Below are 24,804 nucleotides of genomic sequence, written 5' to 3'. Positions count from 1 at the left end.
TGAAATGTGTCACCTTTCCTGCTATAGCTTGCAAAGCTGCATGAAGTGGAAAAAAAAATTGATCTAGTTTTCCTGCAGAAAGTATTTACACTTTAAGCTCAGTATTTTGGCTAAAAGCAAAATATTTTATTTCACAATAGTGATATAGTGCCTTATAGACTTTATGCTGCAAGTTTTCTTGTAATGCTTAGTTCATTGCTCACATTCCATCTTCTGTACCATGCTACACAGTCAGAGACTCCGGTGGTGTGTTCAACCAGAAAATTTCATCTCTGTATCGTCTTAGAAATGCTAGTAGGAAAACAGTAAAATTTTAATGCTTAAAAAAAGAAAAAAAATCCTTGTGACAGTGTATGACAGGTGATACATGAAACAGCTCAAAGTATTAGGTAAGCCTGTAAGACATGTAAGCTGTGTCTGGGTAGAAATAAAGAAGGATGTCACATAGGAGTTACTGCATTAGATATGTGATTAAGAACTAAAAAGGAAACACGCTAAGAATCTGTGGGTAGGAAAATACTCTTCCTCCAATTTGTGAGTTCCTTCATAGAAAAATATTCAATATGTAAAGTTTACCATTTTGTCATTTATATCTCTGTATTTCTTTAATAATTGATGAAATGCTTGGCCCTATGGATTTCACTGTTTAAAAATTATTATTTAGTAGTGCTAGCAATTTTGCTACACACTGCTCAGAGTTCACAAAACAGACTGATCTGTGCTTGAAAAACTCACAAACTGAATGATAGGCACATATCCTTGGGAGACAAAAGCATGAGTTTCACAAAAAAGTTTGTATAGTTATTTCTTAGAAGTGCAAATACATGTTAGCCATTAGAAATATTTTCCAAAGGCCTCCTGTTACTTAGGAGTCAAAGTTTCATTTTCAGAACTAACCACAATACTTAGAATCCCTCTGAACGATGAGATTTGGATTCTGGCAGGCAAAATCTTCAAACATACCTTACACTTAGAATGAATCTATGGTGACTGCTTCCTGAAACACAAGATTTGTTTCTCTGTAAAATGAGGATCTCTTTTCACTGTGTTCTCACTCCAGAATGCAAGGGGCTGTTTTTAAAATCTCAAAACTTTGTGGGTCAGGAAAGGTGTTCCTAGACCTTCTACTGACACCTATGAATTTCACTAACCTGCTGCCCAACGTTGATGTACACATTCTCTGGCAATCACTTTTAAAATATTTTTCTTTGGAGTAGCTCCATTTAAACTTCATTAGTAATTCAAAACCAGCAGTTTTGTCAGAAGGGTCTGCTTGATAGTACAAGTTAAAGGATCTGTGACTTGAGACAAGACTGCAAAGGTAATTTGAAATACTTGGTGATAAAATTGGTTGATATGGAAGAGATGAGTGGAAAGGATTACTGCAATAATTCTTGGGTGTGTATTTTTCTAAGAAGTATTAAATCACTGTTCTAGATCAAGTTTAGAAGAGAAAAATAGGACATGGTCACAAAAAGTGTTTGAAAGCAAACCCAAAACAAGTCCAGCTGGGATAAATGTGAAGTTTACTCCAAGGTTAAGTAAATTTTGGGCTACTAGGGAAAGGTGTCATCTATAATATCGGGTGTGTCTTCTAACTATCCTGGCCTGAAAACCAGATATTCCCAGGTAGGTTTCTAGTTTTCATTTGTCTGCCTTTCCCTCCCCATATTTGACCTCTCAGAATAATCTCACTGTGGGTGGTCTCACCAACTCAAAGCAATTATTAATGGGGAAAGAAAAAACATCCTATAGCTATACAATTTACCCTGGTTTGCAGATATCTATTTTACCTGTTATGCTAAATTACCAGCTGTCTTGAGCAGTTCCTGGGCAAGCCCACAATAATGTGTTTGCTGACAATTTTGTTGACCAAAAATAAGCATTTAAAATTTTATGTGCTTTATTATGAACTTTCCAATATAATATTATTATTGTGGGTTTTTTTTCTGTATCTGGATAGAGGTTTCAGCTGCAATGTTTGAAGTAGAGATATGTTTAAAGATTTTTTTGTTCTTTTCCATTACCATTGGAAAGGAATATATGGGAAGGATTTGACAGTGATTTTTAAATGAAAAGGTTGCAATTAACATCTCCAAAGAATTTTATGTATTTAGTCACTGTGGAAGTCAGCTCCTAACTGCTGTAAACCAGCATTGAACTGTTGAATTGAGTGAAATGCTGCATATTTGCACCATCTGAGAATATGTCTTTGTACTTTCTGTAGACCTCAAATAATTCATAAATAGCCAAATTAAGCCACTCACTTTACAGAATACAGTCTGTGTATTATATTCACCATTACCTTAAGTGCTTTCTCCATTGTGTTAAATATTTTCTGTTTTCATTATTTTGTTACATTTCAAAACCTACCATACTCTACTCTTTAAAAAAATATTTCCTAAGATATCCCACTAAAAGCAATTAATTTTATCAACAGAACTGATGAGTAGATTTCCTCTTGTCTCATCATTTTGTACTAGGAGATTCTTATTTATAGGGAAATAGAAATAACTGTGACAATGTTTTGCTTTTTTAATTAATGGATAAATTTTTTTCATTACAGAATTAATTTTTAATTCTGATTCCAGATATTCTGAAATACCAATACACACTTCAGGATTTTCTGTTTTCATTTTGAAAAAATAATCTTGCAGCAGTATCTGTTTTTCCTGTGTGAAAGCTTGTATACATGTATAAACTGAAGGGGATCTGCACTAAGAAATAATTGGATTTTGCTACTCATACTCATTATGTACGAAAAAAAAAAAAAAAAGGTGTAGAAATTGAGTGTGAACTTTGGCCAGCACTGCAAGCACACATTGTGAAAGGACTGGAGGAATCCTGAGCTAGCAGATGTGCTAAACTGCCCAAATGTCTTTGGTTAAAAAGCAAAATACTTGGGAGCATTATTAACAAAGGCTGAAATGTTTAACTTATGGAGGATTGTTTAGTATGAATTAGACAAACCACCCACAGAATGTTACAAGTTGTGCCTTAAAGAAACTTAGAATCTGTTTAAAACCAGCTTCTCAAAGTGACTTCAAAAGAAAGTCTATTTAAAAAGGCTTTTCAAGTTGGCTTCTTGATAACCTTACATAGAAAGCAAGAACAAGCATTTTACTTCCTACAGCAACTCTAATGTCTTTTCACTTGGTTTCAGACTTGTTTCTAATGTGGGAGGCAGCAGCCATTTTACTGATGGATAGCAAGCTGTTGAGACCATTCAAATTCTGAGATTAATACTGTTACATCCATCTGTAACCACTCTGCAGTCTTTGACTTTATTGACTATGATGCTGTTAAGACATCAAAGAAAAGCTGATAGCTTAATATTTGCATAGCTAAAGACAGTTGCTTACTTTAAATAGACTCTCTTTTGAAGTCACTTTGAGAATAAATAGATAATTTTAAAAATTTACCCTTACGACATGGCTGTACTCTTGTAACAATAGAATTATCAGGACAAATAAATATTTATTTCAGAAGTATTCTATTGGCCCTAGAAAAAAACTAGTATGTAGTTCTCTTTGAAATATGTATCTAGATGACAAAGATATCCAACAGCTATTATGACATGCACAGAATGTTGTAGACATGTGACCAAAGATGTATGTCTTGTTTCAAATAACAGGCGACACAGGCCAAAATTTCCATGAAAATTAAACAAAGTTATTTTCTGAGAGCAAAAGTCTTTCTCATTTGTAATTTTTTCAATGGCGTTGCACCTTGTTGACTTGTGGAGCTGGTAGACAAAATGTGGAAGGAAAGCAAAAATATATATATATTTTATTTGTACATTATCCAAGAGTTTCTTTTTGTATTACTTTGTTCTGAGTTTTGTAGAAAATGGCTTGGTACAAATTCTGATTACTAAGTTGAACAACTACTCCAATCTTTTAAAGATTTGTCTACCACAAATTTCAAAGGAAAAAAAATGTAAAAAGATCCTTGTTTTATGGCTTCTTGAGAGGTATATATATTTAAGTATGTATCTTATTTTTAAAAATACTCATTTTAATGTAGCTTTCCTAACATTCATTCATGTTATTTCCATAATTTTCAGAATGGTTATTTTATTGGTGTTTTGGATTACATTAGTCAGGTACTTTTATGTGGTTCATGAATATTTTTTTCAGATTTATTGTACATAGATCTATAGGTGTGTAGACCAGCATTCAAGAAGAGGGCATTGTTAATATGAGAATGTTGAAGATGAATGTTAAACTGAAAAAAATTGCCCATTGCTTTGTTACATTTCTAAGGGCGACAGGGGAAAAGGAAGATTAAAGACCGCCGTGCTTTAACTTTGTTCGGTATTCAAAATCCAACAGTTTAAAATATATATTTCAGGAACTAGGATACTTTAATTGGGTTTATAATTAGGGTTCAGAGGCTTTTATAAGTTTTGCAATAAAAAACAGGTAAGTAACAGGTACATCTAACAGCATTTTAATTCTCTCTTCAGATTTCCTATGAATCTGTGCCTTCTACCCACGATTCTGCTATGACCAACTCATGCACATTCTTTGAAAAAATTTCCTACCACTAACACTAGCATTATGCCTTTGTCACACTAGCATACCAATCTTTACGCAGGTCTCCCACCTTACCTAAGAAAACATGCCCAGACACTAAGGAAATGTACCTGAACACTAAAAGGTCACTATGATAAAGTGAACATAGAGGTAAACCAGCCTGCTCACTTCCTAGAAGGACTTAGAAAAGTAGGAATCAAACCTACACAGAATGTTCAAGGAATTTATCTCTAGATGTTGCAACATTCTGTAAAAAAAAAAAAAAAAAAAAAAAAAAAAAATTATTTTTCACTTTGTTGTATTTTATACTGCTGAACAACTTCAGTAATTGTAAATATCTGATTTTAGTTCTGCACTTTCATGGAATAAATTGTAACAAAGCAGAAGCATTGTGGTAATAAACATTGTACATTAATTTTGTGATGTCAGTTGATGTAGACCCTAGTACATTTTAGAAAATCTTTAGCAAAAAATATTTCCATCTGATATTTGTGAAATGTGACAGCTGAAACACAAACAGAATGAGAAACTCCACTGCTGAAATTAGAACCACCTACGATGTATTACTGAGAAACAAGTAACCTTTTAAACAAAGTATCAAACATTTCCTTAGTAATTAATTCTTTCAGTCTCTGCATTACTTTTCCGATGTTCAGACTTTTCATACAGTCGTTTTATCACAAGAGAAACTATATTTATTGGACTAACATCTCGGTACGCATTTATTTTTTTGTATTTAGCACAGCTGCCTTGTGAAGATATGTTCAACTCTGGCAGTCTAATGTAAACTATGGAAAATAGTTTGTATGTATCTGTTCTAGGATTCTCCTTGGATACTCCTATGGTATCTGCATTTGCAACATAAAATTTAGCACCATAGTTTACAGAATTTATACCTCAAACAGTTTTCTGTGTCATTTCCAAAGAAAGAAGCTGTCTGTTTTAACTTATCACCATGAGTCAGAATAAAAAAGAGGACTATGAATATCTTCATTTTGGATACCTAACTTCAGCTTTCTTAAATGGGCTGATTTGTTTAGAAAGAGGTAATTGACCTCCTAGTGAAAGTTCCGTTGTAAATGTTTCAAGTTGAGCACTAGGATGTTAAGACATGCCACTAATCAGATTTTAAAATCCTGATACAAATAATTTGTTTGATGATACACTTTGTTTGGTTTTGTCATAATAATAAAACAAATCTCCCAAGAATATAAGGGAAAAATAGTAAGCTATATAAAACAAATGCAAACAAGAAGACAATTAGAAAGACGAAATAAAATCTTTCATACTTTAAATGTATAAAATAAAGTCTTTTAAAAAAAATCTCAGAGAGATTGGATACTCCACTAAACTAGACCCAAATGCACAGTTAAACAGAGGGAATTATCAAGCAAAGTCCAGAGAGAGAATAGTTTCTGTGTTAATGGGAAGAAAGTATAATAATCCTAAAGCTTTCATGAGGAATTTCTATGATACTCCTATGGATTTCTGGAGTAAGAAAGAATGATTTGTGGAGTAGTACTGGTATGAAGTAGACCGCTCAGATAAACAACACATGCACAGTGTTCATGCTTGAGGAGAAAATTCTGAGGAAAACATGGAGAAGAATACAAAATAAACTAACGGGGTACTCCATTATAAGCTTAACACAAAATGGTATTAAATGTGTCAAAATTAAGATTTCAATTTTGGATGTTTATAGATGATATATACTGTAGTGCAAGTAAATGACAGGTAGATGTGAACAAGTCCGGACCTAGTTAGCTGAACTAATACATAATATGACACAGCCTTCCTACTTAGCTACAAGGCAGAATTGTGGCCCTCAAGTGGATTCCAGTTCTGCTGGAAGGGTTGCCCTGGGAGTCTTGGTGGACAGCAGGATGACCATGAGCCAGCACTGTGCCCTTGTGGCCAGGAAGGCCAATGGCACCCTGCAGTGTATTAGAAGGGGTGTGATTAGTAGGTCGAGGGAGGTTCTCCTCCCCCTCTACTCTGCCCTGGTCACCAGGCCATCTGGAATATTGTGTCCAGTTCTGGGCCCCTCAGTTCAAGAAGGACAGGGAACTGCTGGAGAGAGTCCAGTGCAGGGCCACAAAGATGATTAAGGGAGTGGAACATCTCCCTTATGAGGAAAGGCTGAGGGAGCTGGGGCTCTTTAGCTTGGAGGAGACTGAGGGGTGACCTCTTTAATGTTTATAAATATATAAAGGGTGAGTGTCAGGAGGATGGAGCCAGGCTCTTCTCGGTGACAACCAATGATAAGACAAGGGGCAGTGGGTGCAAACTGGAACACAAGAGGTTCCACTTAAATATGAGAAGAAACCTCTTCACGGTGAGAGTGACGGAACACTGGAACAGGCTGCCCAGGCAGGTTGTGGAGTCTTATTCTCTGGAGACATTCAAAACCTGCCAGGACACCTTCCTGTGTAACCTGGTCTAGGTGTTCCTGCTCCGACAGGAGGATTGGACTAGATGATCTTTCAAGGTCCCTTCCAATCCCTAACATTCTGTGATTCTGTGATTCTGTGATTCTGAATTACATTATAGCAAAAATGACACCCTTGGGTATAACTTAGACCACAACACATCAGTACGTGCACACACTGAGCAGGGTGGCAAGCATCTTGTTCTAAACTGAAACCATAATCTTTGTTGACTTTTTGCAAGTAAAGAGAAAGTTGTTTTCTGCCAGATGACTTTGGGGCTTGTTGCTTTGTTCTGAAGCAGAGGGGGAAGGACCGTTAAGCTCAGATTGATTTGACTGTCATTTTTTGTGATATCCAACTGTGAAAAGTTGTGTAATTAAGTAAGTTTAATTACAATGAGACATTTTCTTATGTTTCCACCATTCCTTTTTCATTTGGATGTGTTTTATGTTTTCATTAACCCTGTTACTGCTTCAGAAATATGGCAGAGTAAACAGCAAGCAAACATGTTCAAGTACTAGTATAGGATTCTAAATAATTTTGTAGCTTCACTGTGTTTATTTATTTTTCCATTAAAACACAGAAGGTCTAGAGAAGATCTTTAGAACCAGCTCTAGGCTCTGGTTGTTGAAGATCACAGGCATAGCTTCTAATGGGTCAAACTGTATTCTTGTTTCTGCTGCTAATGAATAGATGCTTCAAAATAATGTAGTGGGATAATTCATGGAACTGACTGCTTTCCCAAAGAGAAAAAAAGGTATGCTGTTCAATGCTTTACAAGTAGTCCCAATGGCTATTGTTGCTGTACTATTGAACAATCTGTTGAAATAAGCTTAATTGAACTATAATTCTGATAATTAGCTTGGATTCCTTGTCAGGTTTATGTTTGAAATGTTGGGATTTGGGGAATTTTATTAGAATTGTTTTTGTTAATTTTGCTTTGCTGTTGAAGTTTCATGCACTATAAACTAATATTTTTAGGAGAGTAACCAGAAAGCATCTTTTTCCTAGTTGTCTGTCTAAACAAGAGTCACTAGCAAGGCTCAGTAAATGACCTGTCAATAGATTGTGTGATTTACTGAAGGCAATCATCCAACCTAATCTATGTGGTAAATTAACCAACCTCAGTGGTCTTTTCTGTGCTGACGCTAAGTGTGACAGAGGGAGAACAATGAAACCTTACCCCTTCACACTTTGACTTGGTGGACTGTGTATTACTTAATACACCAAAATCTATGCTTATGACCTTCATGATGTCAAGTGTATTATGTCCTATATAAACCCTCTTAGCACCAAGGAAAGCAGTACTTTATTCCAAACTGCCTTGTGGCTGCATTTTGTTTTCAGAAGACTATGGAAAGGGAAGGCAGGCAGAATATTATATTGAGGTTAGAAATACTTTATACACAACTCTATGAAAGACCCTGTTGAAAACAGCAGTAAAATAACCACTCCTGGTATTTAAAACTTAATCTAGCTTTTGCTTGGGCATACTAGCCCTCAGTGCAAAATATTGAAAAATTGGAACATGCTGCCATACAGTGCACTTACTCAAGGGAGTATGGCTACTTCCAATATGTGAAGCTACTTCCAATGTGTGAAGTCAGTGTCCATGATATATTGGCATTTGGGTGGTAGGGATGTAAGAGGACAGGTGTGTAGTTCTTTAACTGCAGCACAGCAATTTTGAGAGAAAACAGTGTGGCAGATACAGATTGTTTTACAATTTATTCTCATTCTGGGGACTAGGACATCTCTGATCACAAAGTCCCTTCCATATTTTCTATGAACAGTGCAACAATATAAACCAATCATTTATATCAGCAATAGGCTTGCTCCTAAAAAAATACCAAGTTAATACTCAATTGTAGCTAAAAATAAATTTTCCTTTCTGTGGATGCTGCTGAAGTGATAGAGAGTCCTTACTAGTACTAAGAGTTAAACAAAGGTAGGAAAAAAAATTCCAAGTACTAGTGGAATAGAAGCATACAATTACAAAAAAAAGCATGTTGAAAAGTTGTTTCTGGGTATACTGATAATTATGGCATAATTTCACATTTTCAAGGAAGAAATTATTCTAGAACTGGGAATGCCTGACAATGTAACTTCTTTAACATCCTTATCACTAAACTTGGCTTCATATTTCCATGCAGTGTTTATTTTAGACATTCTGAGGCCTCTGATTCAGATCATGACATCAATCAGAGTTTAGTCATCTTTCTTTAAATCTTGACCTGCTTCTACTTAGAAAATAACCTTCTGGGCTTTCTTTGAAAAGGCACTAAACATCTTCAGAGATTTTCGTGATCAGCAACTTGTAGGAAGATATAAGAATCTTATACTGTTTTGTGTAATTTGTTAGCCATTGCCAAACAAGTTTCTTTGCCACAGTTTAGATTTTTGATTTCTAAACAGCACTGAGTACATTTTGTACCACATTAGGAGTAGTCTAACCCACTTAATGAAAAGATTCTCCTTGGTTTCTTTGTTGGCCTTGACCTGGATGTTATAATCAGGAGCAGATTAGTACCCTACCTTTTAGTTGGCTCAGGTCTTTTGAAAAAACTTGATAGCAAACAATTTTCCTACTACTCCTTATGTAGGGGATATGGTGTATCCTGAGATCATTGACCAGGTGACAGCTCAAGTCACTTGAATTGCTAGCCATAGCTGTGATGGAGAATTTAAAACAAAGAAATTGTCCTATAGATTTGAATAGCTTTATACATTATAAATATAATACTGATTTAAAAACAATTAAAAAATCAAGGGAACTTTAACAACGCTCAGGAAAGGTTAGACTGGATGCATATGATCTATAGACTAGGGCACTCTGTCAGTATAGTTTGTAGAATGGGTAACATTGTGAATCACGTATGTAACCACCAGTCTGAATTTCACTCAAAATATGGGATGTCGTTCCTGATAGCAGTTAAAAGGAAAATGTCTGGACTAATATTACTGCTATGTATCATGATTTGGTTTAGGTTTTATTCTTCTTAACTGTAATTTTCTTTGTGAACACTGTATGAAGCCATGAGGCTTCCAGACAATAGGAAGAAGAGAACTCAATGCACTGTGCTGTGTTGTGTATCCTGAAGTTCTGACTTCTGCTACGCTAAAAGAAGTAGAGGGGATTTTTTTGTGGTCTATTCTTCTATTCCATGGGTGAATCCTTCTAGGCAGACAGTGTCCCAGTCAGGGTAACTGAACAACTAATAAAGTAAAAAAAAAGGGCTTTACGCTTCCTTTCATTTTCACACTGTCTTTTAAAATGTATTTCCTTGCCTTGTTTCTGCTTGTCTTTTGTTAAAAAAAAGTGGCATAAATGTCTTTCATAATTGACCTTCAAAATGGTGTTTAAATTTCTGTTCTGAAAAAGCATCTATGTAGTTTTCTGACTCTTGTGTCTCCAAAAACCATCTGATTTCAGTGGCTGAAAACAACTGAGAAGCTCAATGTTCTTTTATCCTGTTTTCTCCTCTTCTCCTGTATTCCAGCATAGATAAGATCAAAGAGAATGGGGAGCCAGAGACAGAACACACACAGTAGTCCCACATGTGAAGAGGAAAAAGAATCAAAGTGATGAGGTTGTAGAAAATGACTGGTTGGTTTGTTTGTTTGTTTTTCACTATTTTTCATTAATAACGATTTACCACCTTTATTGTGGTTCTCTAAGGAGCTTTAATAGAATACAGCTGCTTTGTGAGCCTTCCATTTGGAAAAAAAATCACAGCCTGTAGAGGAGGTAGTTCCATTAGAAGAACTTGTACTCAGTTGATTGCACACATTGTAAAGAACACAAGGAAATGGATAACATGTAATTTAAATTTCTTCATTGGCTACAGTTTATAGCTAAGTAACATGTAGATGCTTATTTTCTGCACAGTTCATTGGACTTCAAATATTTAAGTTCTTTTCTGACTGCAGATCCAAGATGAAGTGTAACAAACTCCTTCTAGTCTAGTCTGACGCTGTTACAGAACAGAGGAACAGCATCAAAATGGTAAAACATAGCTTCAAAGAGTTTTGAACTCAAAGAGCTCAAGGTTGCCTCTCTGCAGCATGCAAAAAGTTTCCATATTTTAGAGAGTTGACAGGAGTCTGAGGAAACATAAAAATAACTGAATCTATCTTGGAGTGACAAATTCAGGAGATAAAAGGAGCCTATGTGTCCACTGCATCTGGTCTACCTTTTGAGCATGGAGATGCCCAAGCACCAGTCTTCCTACTGATGCATTTTCTTACTTACCTGCAGTAACTTGGAACTAGTTAGACTTTGGAGTCCAATCTGACTTCACAGAGTCACTGCCTAAAAATGGTTTCTAGCAAGAGAAAACTGCAATTTTTTAGTAAAGGAAAGCAGTTTAAAGATCTAGTATGGTTTCTGTAACAAGAGGCCCATGCTCATTGTTGGTCAGCTCAGGATGTAGCTCACCTTGAAAGTACTCTCGTGTTTCTGACTGATAGAAATTTCCTGCATAGCAGAATCAAGTGATATTTTTCTAACAGTAGAGATGCCATTTCAAGGAGGCAATGTCAGAATTAATTATTGACAGATTCCTTACTTCGTGTTTGTAATAAACAGATAATTTTATGCCATCAGTACTTCAGGATTTTCTATTAGTAGAGTACTCCTTTGGATGCACATGACTTTTCTCCAGAAAAGTGTACAGGCTTGGGTCATAAATGGTATAATCATCAAGTATTTCATATTATCATAAAATCATACAATACCAGGTTGGAAGGGACCACAAGTATCATCTGGTCCAACCTTTCTTGGCAAAAGCACAGTTTAGACAAGATGGCCCAGCACACTCTCCAGCTGAATCTTAAAAGTGTCTGATGTTGGGGAATACACCACTTCCCTGAGAATACTCTAGTGGCTGATGGTTCTCATCGTGAAAAATTTCCCTCTTGTGCCCAGTTGGAACATCTGCAGCTGTAACTTGAACCGATTACCCCATATCTTTTCCATGTGACATGCTGTAAAAAGGGAGTTTCCATCTTCTTTGTAGCCACTCTTTAAATACTGGAACATGGTGATGAGGTCTCCTCTAAGCCTTCTTTTCTTGAGGCTGAACAAGCCAGGAAGGATAAGAAGCAGCAGAGAAAGCATAATAATGGCTAAAGGACTGAAAAGAGTCCTTTCCTTGTCATAGAAATAACCATGAACTTATCAGCTGTCCCAGAGGTTATAAAATCAAATTCAGAATTCCACTTTTTAAATATCTAGCAACTGGATTTTCTAAAAATGAGGCAGTTGAAAGCTATAATAAACATTGTACTTCTGCTGCATTGGTAAAACTCATCAGTGTAGAATGCAGAAACTGTCGATCAACCAACCAAATGTTATGAAAGGTCCTTCTGCAGGTTTAAGGGCTATCACATCTAAGCATATTTAAAAATTAAGGTATCTTTCTTTGGGCTCACCTTCTATAACTCAAATAGCAACATGCTTGTATGACCTGGTTTAGTATCAGTTAAAACAATGATAACGTTTCTTTTCAATTTTTTCCTTATCCTTGGTTTGCTTAGCCATTTTAAGCCAAAACCTGCCATATTCACACTGAAAAATGTTGCATGTATCTGTGTTTATCTTTATACTCTTATCCTCAGAATACCTTATCTAGTTCAATGGGAACATTAGTTTAGAGAAAAAGCAGCAGAATCAATTGGTGGTAAAATCATGTAGGGCAAACTTTTTACTCCTCCCATAACAAAGTATTAGTCACTGGTTTCCTGACCCACTGCTATGATACTAGTGCTCACTATAATTAATGACATCACAATTGGATTCTTAACATTAGATTGTTCATGAATATCAGCAATTCATTCAGCTGTTTAGACCGCAGATTCTGGGAAGTGTTTAATAGAGGCCTTTTTCTATCTGGATTTTATTGACCACTACCAGTAAATTTAACCACCAGGTGACAGTATCGTTCCACACCAATACAGAGCTGGACATCATCAGGCAGAAAAAGAATATGAACTCTCAGAGGGGGAAGCTTAAAAAAAATTAAAAATTTAGACTCCGACTTATGCTCTGTCTGGTTTTTTTCAGATTTTTTTCCTAGTCTCATCCTGAGGCTCAATAAACTTGTTGCAACAAAGCTCAAATATATAAGAGTTTTAAAACTGTATCATCTAATTTTAAATCCTCAAAGCAAATGCCCAACAATGTTCTTCTTATCTCAAAAGGAGATTCTCTCAGCAACTTGCTTTTCAGTTTTCTGTTAGGCATGATCTTTTATTGTCCAATAAGGGTTTTCTAGTGACATGCAATTTTACATATGAATGATTGTTTTAAAAATAATGTTCTTTCTCCTGGGGGACAGGGGGAGGTGGGCAGGTAACTGACATAAAAAGATCTGTGTAATTCCCTCAAGCAAAGAGATACAAACAATTCTGTGCTGCACTGCAAGAAAAAGAACATACAATGTGCAAATTACAACGTCTCCTCTCCCTGTGCAGAATTTTGTATATGGTAGATTCTGTAATAAATCACAGAATCATAGAACATCTCAAGTTGGAAGGGACTCATAAGGATCTTCAAGTCCAACTCTCTGCTCCTAGCTGGACTACCTAAAACTGAATCATATGACTAAGAGCGTTGTCCAGTTGTTTCTTGAACTCTGACAGTCTTGATGTCATGGCCACTTCCCCATTCCAGTGACTGACTACCATCTCAGTGAGAAACCTTTTCCTAATGTCCAATGTGAACTTCCCTTGACACAGCTTCATTCAAATTCCTCTTGTTCTATCACTGGTCATCAGAGAGAGGACATAAGCACCTCCTCCTCCACTTACCCCCTTGAGGAAGTCATAGACTGTGATGAGGTCACCCCTCAACCTTCTCTTCTCAAAAACCTAGTGACCTCAGCCACTCCTTGTAAATCTTGCCCTTGAGACCTTTCACCATCTTGGTCACCCTCCTGCGGACACACTCTAATAGTCTGATGTCTGTCTTACATTGAGATGCCCAAAATCGCATAAAGTACTGGATGTGGGGCCACACCAGTGCAGTGTAGAGTGGGACAATCACCTCCCTTGACCGGCTAGCAATGCTGTGCTTGAGGCACCCTAATCATAGTATTTAAAGTAGTTGCTGATGTTATTAAGCAACTTGATGGACAGTAAAACTTTTTAAAATTAGAATCACTAAACCTTTACCTAAAGATGTTACAATTAAGACATTTATGTGTAATACACACTTCTGCAACTCATACTGATTTGCATTGTTCCAGTGCAATGGAAACATATATACCTTGCACATACTTTGTGGTGGTGACTGTTCCATACAAGGTTCTTCTGTGAGCTTCAGGATACAAGCCTGGATTCAAAGAGTTACCACTGGTTAGCTGGATTACCCAGATTTTCAGCTATGCGTGAGGAATCTGGCTTCTGCATGTATTTCACTCTGCATCACAGCGCCAGCAAGATATGTGGATGCAACTAATAATGGGAAGTGTGTTGCAAGAAAAACCAATGGGAACTGAATTTTGAACATGCAGTAGTACATACTGTTAATGCTTTGAAGAAACATAGTGCAGGCATCTTAATTTGGGCATACAATTACTAGATTATGTATATATATTTAGTCGTAATCCCTGTGCAACAGTAAACTGGGAATAACATTGCCTTCATTCACTGCAGAAGTTCAGAAGATTAATGCTGGAGAAGAATTCAGCTGTTATATCAAGGCACTGTGTAAAATATTTAAGAGGAGCTCTCTTAGACTCAAAAGTTCTGTTCCAGTTCCAGTGTTCGGTAAATAATATTCGGACATGTTAACGGAATAATAAAGAGTGTAAAAAGAAATATCTGCTCCCCTAAGAAGTACTGGCCATCCTTGTACCTTGAATGAGTCAAGGGTACTTAGTGGTAAATTGTATATGATCGTATAAGTCATGATTATATCTTCCTGCAAATGCAGAACCAAGGGCAAATTACACTATGTAAGCCTTTTTTCGTGGAGATGACTGAACCAATCTAGTTGAAAATCTTTTCCTGAGGCAAGGAAATTTCAGCCTAGGTGACAAATATTTGGAACAGATATAAAAAACTGAAAAAACAGTGATTAATGGTGGAAATTTGGGAGCAATCATAATAGATGTTGTTGCCTCTATTAGATTTTATTTGCAATGCTAATCTGATGAATTTTATTTTAAAATTCCCAGAAGTAAAAAATTTCATAATGTGAAATGTTTATTTTTTTGTTTCATACTGTTTACATTATTAAATGATTTTGACATAATTCTTTAAATAACATAATTCTGAAATTTCTTATGGAAGAAAATACTTTGAAATTGGCCTAAGATGCAGGAGACCCTTGTTCAGGTAAGCTAGACATTTTCTTTGTTACATTGATGAATTCATTCTTTGATGAATGATTAATGTATCTTTTATATTATGATATTGTGTTGACAATGAGGAAGTATGAAGTTGATATACATCACAGGTTTTGGGGAGAGATTGGTTTGATTATTTACTAAGTTCTAACAGATTCCCGTATGTAGCCAGACACGACTACATAATTTAACTTACACTGGGTTCATTGTAATCATATATTGTAGAATAAACAGTAAAGGTTAGCCTTAAGTATATGACACTAGAGGAAAAATTTAATTAGGAAAGACTGAGGTTGACCAGTAATTACAGAGGTAACAGTTCACACCTCTATAGTTAAAGATTGAGTCAGTGTTTCCAATACAAACCATTATTTTCCGGGGTTTCTACTCACTTATTCAGAAACTATGTGGTCACATCCTAAGAATATTTTTTTTATAGGCTATAGGTAGATTCCAGCTGTAGCAATGAAAAGAAATATACATTCAACAAACAACACACTAATCTTTCAGAAACTGAAAGGACTCCTCAACTGGTTGATGTGAAAAGTTTGGGCTCAAATGCAAAAAAAGTGTTGCATGAGAAAATCTGTGCAAAGACATTAAAGTATCCAAAATAAATCTGTTTAATTGATATCCTATAATGTGTTATGCTGATCAGTTCCAGCTCTACCTGACTGTATTGCATTACCTTTGAAGTACTAATAACATTCTGGTAACTCCTACTCCAAAAAAGATTACAGTAATTAATATGCTGTGGGTCATGTAGTTTAAAAATATGTTCCTAACACAGCAGAATGTTTCAGGATGAAGTGACCGCCTTGATTTTAGCTAAATTATTCCATGCTGAGGTCGCCTTCATAAATGATATCCACTTCTATATGTATTATTTTTAAAGCAGTGATAAGAAAGGCTGGAGTATTTGAAATTTTACTCAGGCTCAATAAATGGTCCAAAAGTTGGTATTTATTTGATTTGTGTGCATAATCTACTCCTTAAAGTATCATTGGACCAAAAATCTGACAGTACTGTGTTTTGCTTGGTAGAATGAAGATTTTTGCACTGAAACAACTGCAGAAAGAATCGTGTATATTCAGTGTCTTTTAGTACTAACACTTTCCTATCCTGATAGATTTTTTTTTATAACAAAGCATTGTCTTATATGTATTTAAGATAAACAACTGGTAGAAACTAGCTCAGACGGGATTGTAACAATAACATGAACAGACTAAACTTAAAACCTTAGTTTATACACAGAGAAGGGGGATTTTTTTATTTCAAAGATTCACTGAAATTAGTGGGAAGAATTAACACAAAACTTAATTAGGAAAAGAATTACCAAAGTTGTTTATTGTTCACAATTTTGTGGCATTTGTTGTATTAATTAATTTTTTAACACTTCTCAAAACTGTTGTAGGCTCTTCATGGAACACGGGGAAATATATTACCCATACCTCAAAGAGCTTACCTTCTAATTTTTGACAATAAGTGATTATAATAAACTGTACAGAGATGATGAAGGTGAATAGAACAAGACTTGCAGCAATATGTTCAGGCAATGATTGGTTTTGGCATTTAGAGACAAAATGACTCAATTTCAGATTGCTGGGGTGTTTATTGTTGAGTCATCTTGCACATTAATTTTTAAAGGGAGTGCTAGGAGATATTTAAATGGAAAAAAATAGAGATTTCGCAAGCAAAAAGTTGGAGTGAGCTGACGCACAACGATGCCAATAGGTACATGGGGAGGCTGTGGGAGATAGGGATTAAAACACTGCCATAACAGTCAGCATAAATGAATGACAAGACACCAAAATAGATGTATATTTGTGTCTATCACTATGCCTTAAGGGCTCAAGCATGGAAAATACAAAAGATTCTCAGCCAATTTACCAGTGCAGTTAATCATGTGCTTTAGTGTTAAGGATGTGGAATTATAGATTATTTAGCCTACGTGTTTTGATTTTCTCTTAGCAAATATTAGCTGCTGGGTTTTCTTGTAAGTTCTAAACATGTTATTTATGTTTCATTTACTCTGGCTTTCCCTTCCTTTCCTCTTCTTTTATCTTGCTGCATTTACATTTTTGTGACTGTAACTCTACTGTAAATTTGTTCATGAATGAGGAATATGTGAATTTTATCCAATATGGTTTTTATATGTATGTGTGTTCTTTACCTCTTTGAACTATTCTTGCTTCTGCATTGGAAATGAATACTGGGATAAGAACACTATTGTTTAATTGTCAGCTCTTCTTCTTTAGCCAATTAACCAACTCTCACTTCCAATTGAGAATGCCATAAACTTGCACATACTGGCTAGTATGGGAAATGTTCCCTTAGTAAAGCCTACAGAAATTTTGCAAGGGGTGTGGAAAGGATGTCAATGCTCAAAGCCCCTGCAGAGCAGTTTTGGATGAGTCAGATTGTATCTGCTAGTGATGTACACTGCAGAACAGTAATCTTATCAGCCTTGGAGGAAAGGTGCAGGCTAGTTCCTCATCCAGGCTGTGGCAGCTGCACAGAGGAATAGGCGTTGAGGACATGGAACAACACTCACCTCACTCATTTCAAAGCCCCATAGAAAGATGGAGGAAAGTGGTTTATGCCTAAAGGAGCCTTACCAAAAAAAGCAAAAATATTTAATCTATATAGTTATATTGATTTAATTAAATATATGTGTGTGTATCTCTAAGCCATCAATAAGAGCAGCAAAGTGTTCTGTGGGTGTTACGTTTCTTGTAGGTCATCATCCTTAATAAAAGGCAGGGAAACAAGTACCAGGATTGTGGCTGTAGTGAATAACTCACCAGAAAGTGTTGAATCCACTTACCAGCTAAGAATTGGAGTTTAAATATCTAAAAGGCATTTGTAAAGGAGAGGATCATAGACTAGAATTGTCCTGTATCTCTCACCTTAATGTTATCCTGCACAGCTCTCAATATGTGACCAGAAAAAGACCTCTCTCAACACCACCTGAAATATCGGATATAATTTTAGAGGAGACAATCACTTTAACAAAATAAAGTTGAAAACCCTCAGAAAACAAACCTATACTGCTGCATTGGTTGCTTCAGTCTAATAAGCATGAAGGATGAATCATAGGATCATAGAATGTCCTGAGTTGGAAGGGACCCACAAATATCATTGAGTCTAATTCTGTCCCTGCACAAGACAACCCCAAGGTTCATATCATATGTCTGAGGGTTTTGCCCAAATGCTTCTTGAATATTGTCAGGCCTGGGGCCATGACTACCTCCCTGCAGAGCCTGTTCCAGTGCTCCACTACCCTCTGGGTGAAGAATCTTTTCCTGGTGCTACAGGCAGGGCTTTGGATTCTTTGATAACGGGTGGTTTTATAAGACACCAGTCCAGACAGTGATATGTGGAAAGGTTTATCTCACAGGGGCAAAAGGATGCTGGGACAGGAATTAGCAGGGCTCATTTGGAGAGCTTTAAACTAGATTCGAAGGGGGATGGGGTTGTAGCTGGGCTTGCACCAGTGGGGCAGCACTCTAGAATTGATGAAGACTGGGAGGCCTCCCACCCTCTTAGGATGAAATTGGTGTGCTCAGCTTGCTCCCTGAAATGCCTGTACACCAATGCATGCAGCATGGGGAATAAGCAGGAGGAGTTAGAAACCTGTGTTCAGTCAGGAAATTATGATCTGGTGGCAATGACAGAGACATGGTGGGATAGCTCACATGACTGGAATGTCGTCATGGATGGCTATGTCCTTCTCAGGAAAGACAGGCCAGCAAGAAGAGGTGGTGGAGTTGCTCTTTACGTGAGAGAGCAACTACAATGTGTTGAGTACTGTCCAGGGGCGGATGAGGAGCAAGTTGAGAGTCTGTGGGTGAGAATTAAGGGGCAGGCTGGCAGGGGCAATACTATAGTAGGTGTCTATTACAGGCCACCAGATCAGGATGACAAAGTTGATGAGGCCTTCTACAGGCAGCTGAGAGCAGCCTCCCAATTACAGGCTCTGGTTGTCGTGGGGGATTTTAACTTCCCTGATGTTTGCTGGAAGGACTACTCAGCCAGCCAGCCACAGTCCAGGAGGTTCCTCCAGTGTATTGACGATAACTTTCTGATGCAAATGGTGGAGGAGCCAACTAGGAGAGGAGCGCTGCTGGATCTCATTCTCACTAACAAGGAGAGTCTGGTTGAAGCAGTAAAGGTTGAGGGCTGCCTTGGCTGCAGCGACCATGAAATGGTGGAGTTCAGGATCTCATATGGCAGAAACAGAATATGAAGCAGAATCACATCTCTGGACTTCAGTAGGACCAACTTTGGCCTTTTCAAGCAATTGCTAGGGGAAATCCCATGTGCAAGGCTGCTTGAAGGTAAAGGGGCCCAAGATAGTTGGTTAACATTCAGGGACTGCTTCTTCCAAGCTCAAGATCAGAGCATCCCGACACGTAGGAAGTCAAGGAAGGGAGCCAGGAGACCTGCTTGGTTAAACAGGGAACTACTGGGTAAGCTCAAGTGGAAGAGGAAAGTCTACAGATCATGGAAGAAGAGGCTGGCCGTTTGGGAAGAATATAAGGCTGTTGTCAGAGGATGTAGGGAGACAACTAGGGAAGCTAAGGCCTCCTTAGAATTGAACCTGGTGAGAGGGGCCAAGGACAACAGAAAGAGCTTTTTCAAATACATGGCAGATAAAACTAAGACCAGAGGCAATGTAGGCCCACTGAGGAATGGGGTGGGTGCCCTGGTGACAGAAGATACAGAGAAGGCAGAGTTACTGAATGTCAGCAAATGTCAGTCCGGTCTTCAAAAAGGGCAAGAAGGAGGACCCAGGTAACTATAGACCGCTCAGCCTCACGTCCATCCCTGGAAAGGTGATGGAACAACTTATTCTTGGTGCCATCTCAAGGCATATCAAGGAGAAGAGGGTCATTAGGGGCAGTCAACATGGCTTCATCAAGGGGAAGTAAATGCTTAACCAACCTCATAGCCTTTTCTGAGGACATAACCAGGTGGATAGATGATGGCAAAGCAGTGGATGTGGTCTATTTTGATTTCAGTAAACCATTTGACACCATCTCCCACAGCATCCTCACGGCAAAACTGAGGAAGTGTGGTCTGGACGATCGAGTAGTGAGGTGGACTGTGAACTGGCTAAAAGGAAAGAAGCCAGAGAGTTGTGGTAAATGGGGCAGAGTCTAGTTGGAGGACTGTATATAGTGGAGTCCCTCAAGCGTCGGTACTGGGGCCAGTACTATTCAATATGTTCATCAATGACTTGGATGAGGGAATAGAGTGCATTGTCAGCAAGTTTGCTGATGACATGAAACTGGGAGGAGTGGCTGACATGCCAGAAGGCTGTGCTGCCATCCAGTGAGACCTGGACAGGCTGGAGAGTTGGGCAGGGAAAAATTTAATGAAATATAACAAGGGCAAGTGTAGAGTCTTGCATCTGGGTAGGAACAACTCCAGGTTCCAGTATAAGTTGGGGAATGACCTATTAGATAGCAGTGTAGGGAAAAGGGACCTGGGGGTCCTGGTGGACAGCAGGATGACCATGAGCCAGCACTGTGCCCTTGTGGCCAAGAAGGCCAATGGCATCCTGGGGTGTATTAGAAGGGGGATGGTTAGTAAGTCGAGAGAGGTTCTCCTCCCACTCTACTCTGCCCTGGTGAGACCGCATCTGGAATATTGTGTCCAGTTCTGGGCCCCTCAGTTCAAGAAGGACAGGGAACTGCTGGAGAGAGTCCAGTGCAGAGCCACAAAGATGACTGAGGGAGTGGAGCATTTCCCTTATGAGGAAACGCTGAGGGAGCTGGGTCTCTTTAGTTTGGAGAAGAGGAGACTGAGGAGTGATCTCATTAATGTTTATAAATATATAAAGGGTGAGTGTCAGGAGGATGGAGCCAGACTCTTCTCAGTGACAACCAATGATAGGACAAGGGGCAATGGATACAAACTGGAACACAGGAGGTTCCACTTAAATACAACAAGAAACTTCTTCCAGAACACTGGAACAGGCTGCCCAGGGAGGTTGTGGAGTCTCCTTCTCTGGAGATATTCAAAACCCACCTGGACACCTTCCTGTGTAACCTCATCTAGGTGCTCCTGCCCTGGCAGGGGGATTGGACTAGATGATCTTTTGAGGTCCCTTCCAATCCCTAACATTCTGTGATTCTGTGATTCTGTAATATCCCACCTAAATCTCCTCTGGCACACCTTCCTGCCATTCCCTCAGGTCCTATCACTGTTCACCAGAGAGAAGAGATCAGCACCTGCCTCTCGTCTTCCCCTTGAGAAGGAAGCTGTAGACCATGATGAGGTCTCCCCTCAGTCTCCTCGAGGCCGGACAAACCAAGTGACTTTAGCTGCTCCTCATATGGCTTCCCCTCCAAACCCTTCACCAGCTTCATAGCCCTCCTCTGGACACTCTCCAGTAGCTTTATATCCTTTTTATCCTGTGGTGCTCAGAACTGCACACAGTGCTCCAGGTGAAGCCCCACCAGTGCAGAGCAGAGTGGGACAATCACCTTCCTTGCCCGGCTGGCAGTGCTGTGCTTGATGCATTCCGGGATAGGGTTGGCCCTCTTTGGCTTCCAGGGCACACTGTTGGCTCATGTTAAACTTACTGTGGACCAGAACCCCCAGATCCCTCTCTGTAGGGCTGCTGTCCAACCTCTCGTTCCCCAGTCTGTATGTACAGCCAGAGTTCCCAAGTCCCAGATGCAAAATCTGGGACTTGTTAAACTTCATGCAGCTGGTGATTGCCCAGTTCTCCAATTTGTCTAGATCCTTCTGGAGGGCCTCTCTGCCCTCAAGAGTGTCAACAGCTCCTCCCAGTCATCAGTAAACTTAGTATTCCTTCATGTCCTGCATCCAAGTCATTTATGATGACATTAAAGAGTACTGGCTCTAAGATGGATCCCTGCGGAACCCCACTAGTGACTGGTCACCAGCCTGATGTAACCCCATTTACTATGGTAGATGGAGTTACCATGGAGTTGCCATGTTACTATGGAGTCTGACCATTAGCCATTTTCTCACCCACTGCATTATGTGTTTATCCAGCTGTATGTTGGATGTGCAGTAAAGCTGGCAGGAACACTTTATAGGCTGGAATCAACTAAAAATTTGTAAGCAATTCAGACACCAGGGAGGAGTTTCATCATCTACCTTCACATAATGACATGGAAGAACCAACTGTAACGAAAATATCTTTGTGTCATAAAAATGAAGCATGTTGAACAAGCAGTTGTGTGAAAGACCTTTTTTTACAATAAGAAACCCCAAATTCATCAAAAACCTCTCACATGCTATGAAAAGCAATAGTGTTATCTTGGTCTGAGTCACTGGGTGGCTTCTGCCAACTCGATTGTCTCAGAAGATATTGATAGCCTGTGTTTCCACATCAAGACAATTACAACACAAAAATCTGTCAGGTTTTATTCCATAGCTCATGGCTAGAGTTTCAGATAACTGGGATGTGGAGAGTTTGCACAACTACTCCACTATCTTAAGTTATATCTTTATTTTCAGGCTGATGGATCAATGCAGAAAACTGTCACTAACCAGTTTTACTGGTGTCGAAAAGGATGAGGAAATTTATGAAGTTATATCTCAGCCTATAAAATTCACTTCATATAAATATTTGATTATTGATTTCAGTAAAAGTGAAAATTGAAGTTAAAAGATCATAGGAGTAGTGAGGCATATATTTGTGAGTTCTGAGTGCATAAGATGAACACAATTTACTTAAGACTTGCTGAGGTCTAGATTCTACTAGTGGTTTTATAAACAAAATTTAAATGTGTTTGTTAATCACTCTGGTGATTTTACTCTCCTCAATAAATCACCACAGAGAAATCAGAAAACTTAGCTTAACTGAGATCTTCCCAATGAACATTCAAAACAGTTCAGTTCCATTTTAGACTTTTTTCTTTCCATTGTAGTATGAGTGCATCACTTTTCTTCACATATTAATTGAATATGTTTATAAATAGTTTTGGTGTGATTCGAATTTATTGTAAGACCCCTTTAAATTAGTGATCCTGAGTAAAATATCTTTAAATTATGTACAAATTGCAATTAAATTCAGATAATGTCTTCTTCATATCAGCACTGCTTTTAAAGTGGCATTGGTATTTACAAGAGGATGATCTATGCTCATAAAGAATACTATATGTGAGGGCAAATTATATGATGGGAACAAAAAATTGCATACTGTTTCCTCTTTTCTTGACTTTGTTTCTGTGTTCAAGGATACAACTTTCTTCTTGTCCAAGAGGCTTTGTTTTTCTAGGGAACTGAGTACTAGTGGTTTGGCCAGGGCAATTAGGAGCTGATGGGTTAATTGGAGAGATGTAGAACCTTGGGCTAGTTGGAATGGAAGGGCTCGGAAAAGTTCTTCTGTGTCTGAGAGGCTGCTTGCTGCTGGAAAAAGCCAGAGCCTTGGCTGACTTTACCTCAGTGTAAACAGACTATAGTCACTGAAGGGTGTGAACATAAGCCAGTGTTTGTATGATCAGAATTTGCTTTTTGAAAATCTGAGAAATTCATGTGATTCAGTTAACATCATATTTTTATTAACTACTTGATTAAATGCAAGGCCTATTTCATCAAAAAGCTGCAGTAATTGTTATAAAATTATAATTGCAAAATAATATTTGTAATAGAAACCTGAAGTTTTATTAACACTTCCATTTACATCAAGTAGCATTTGGAGTTACTGAGAACTGCAGTACCAAAACCTGTTTTGTCACAAACTGCCTTCCAGACAGCAGCTACCTGGACTGTGCCTTTTCACCAGAGCTGTGGATGTTCTCAAAGTCTGCCTCTGTTATACTTTATCTTTTAAAATAATGTTCATGTAAGTAGCTCTCATAGTCTCAGGATATGAGTAAGACAGTTTTTCTAGGAAGATGTATTGTCTTCTATTAGATATTATGATTACACCTGGAGAAACAAGCAGAAGTATTTTTTGAGCCTCTCTGTTTGTTTTGTTTAGCTGGTTGTTTTTAAAAAACTAAATTGATAGACTGTTTCTTTAGTTCTGAGGGAAGGAATCTCTACCAAGAAAAAGAAAGTGATGGTTCAACTTTTAACACGAGTATGAAATATGTATTTTTCCCTTTTAATCCTTGCAACACCTTCTGTGGTATTACAAGTGGCACTCACAGAATGTTCTTTGTGTTCCTTTTGAGTTTCCTCCTCGAGACCCACTCCAACTATAACTTGCAGCTGAAACTAGTAAGCTGATGATATTAAGCTGGTAGAGAAAAGAGGAGTCTCATGTATTTTTCTCTCTCTGTATGCTTGCATAAGATATAAATCTGACATATAGGTTGTATGTCACATGGACCCATATGACTGTATGCATGTTCTCTGTTTTTTTTCTTGCTTTTCTTTTCAGACTGCCATATGTTAAGACAGGATGCCCAGGCTAGAACATCAGCTGGACTTCCCTGTTTCTTTCTCCATTCTGTTTCATTCCAAGATTACTTTGTATATGAATTGCAGTCTCCA

This window comes from Caloenas nicobarica, chromosome 2, assembly GCF_036013445.1.
Source record: "Caloenas nicobarica isolate bCalNic1 chromosome 2, bCalNic1.hap1, whole genome shotgun sequence".
In the NCBI taxonomy this organism is placed as follows: domain Eukaryota; kingdom Metazoa; phylum Chordata; class Aves; order Columbiformes; family Columbidae; genus Caloenas; species Caloenas nicobarica.
The sequence above is the reverse complement of the archived record's forward strand: the minus strand, read 5'-3'. Positions refer to the sequence as shown.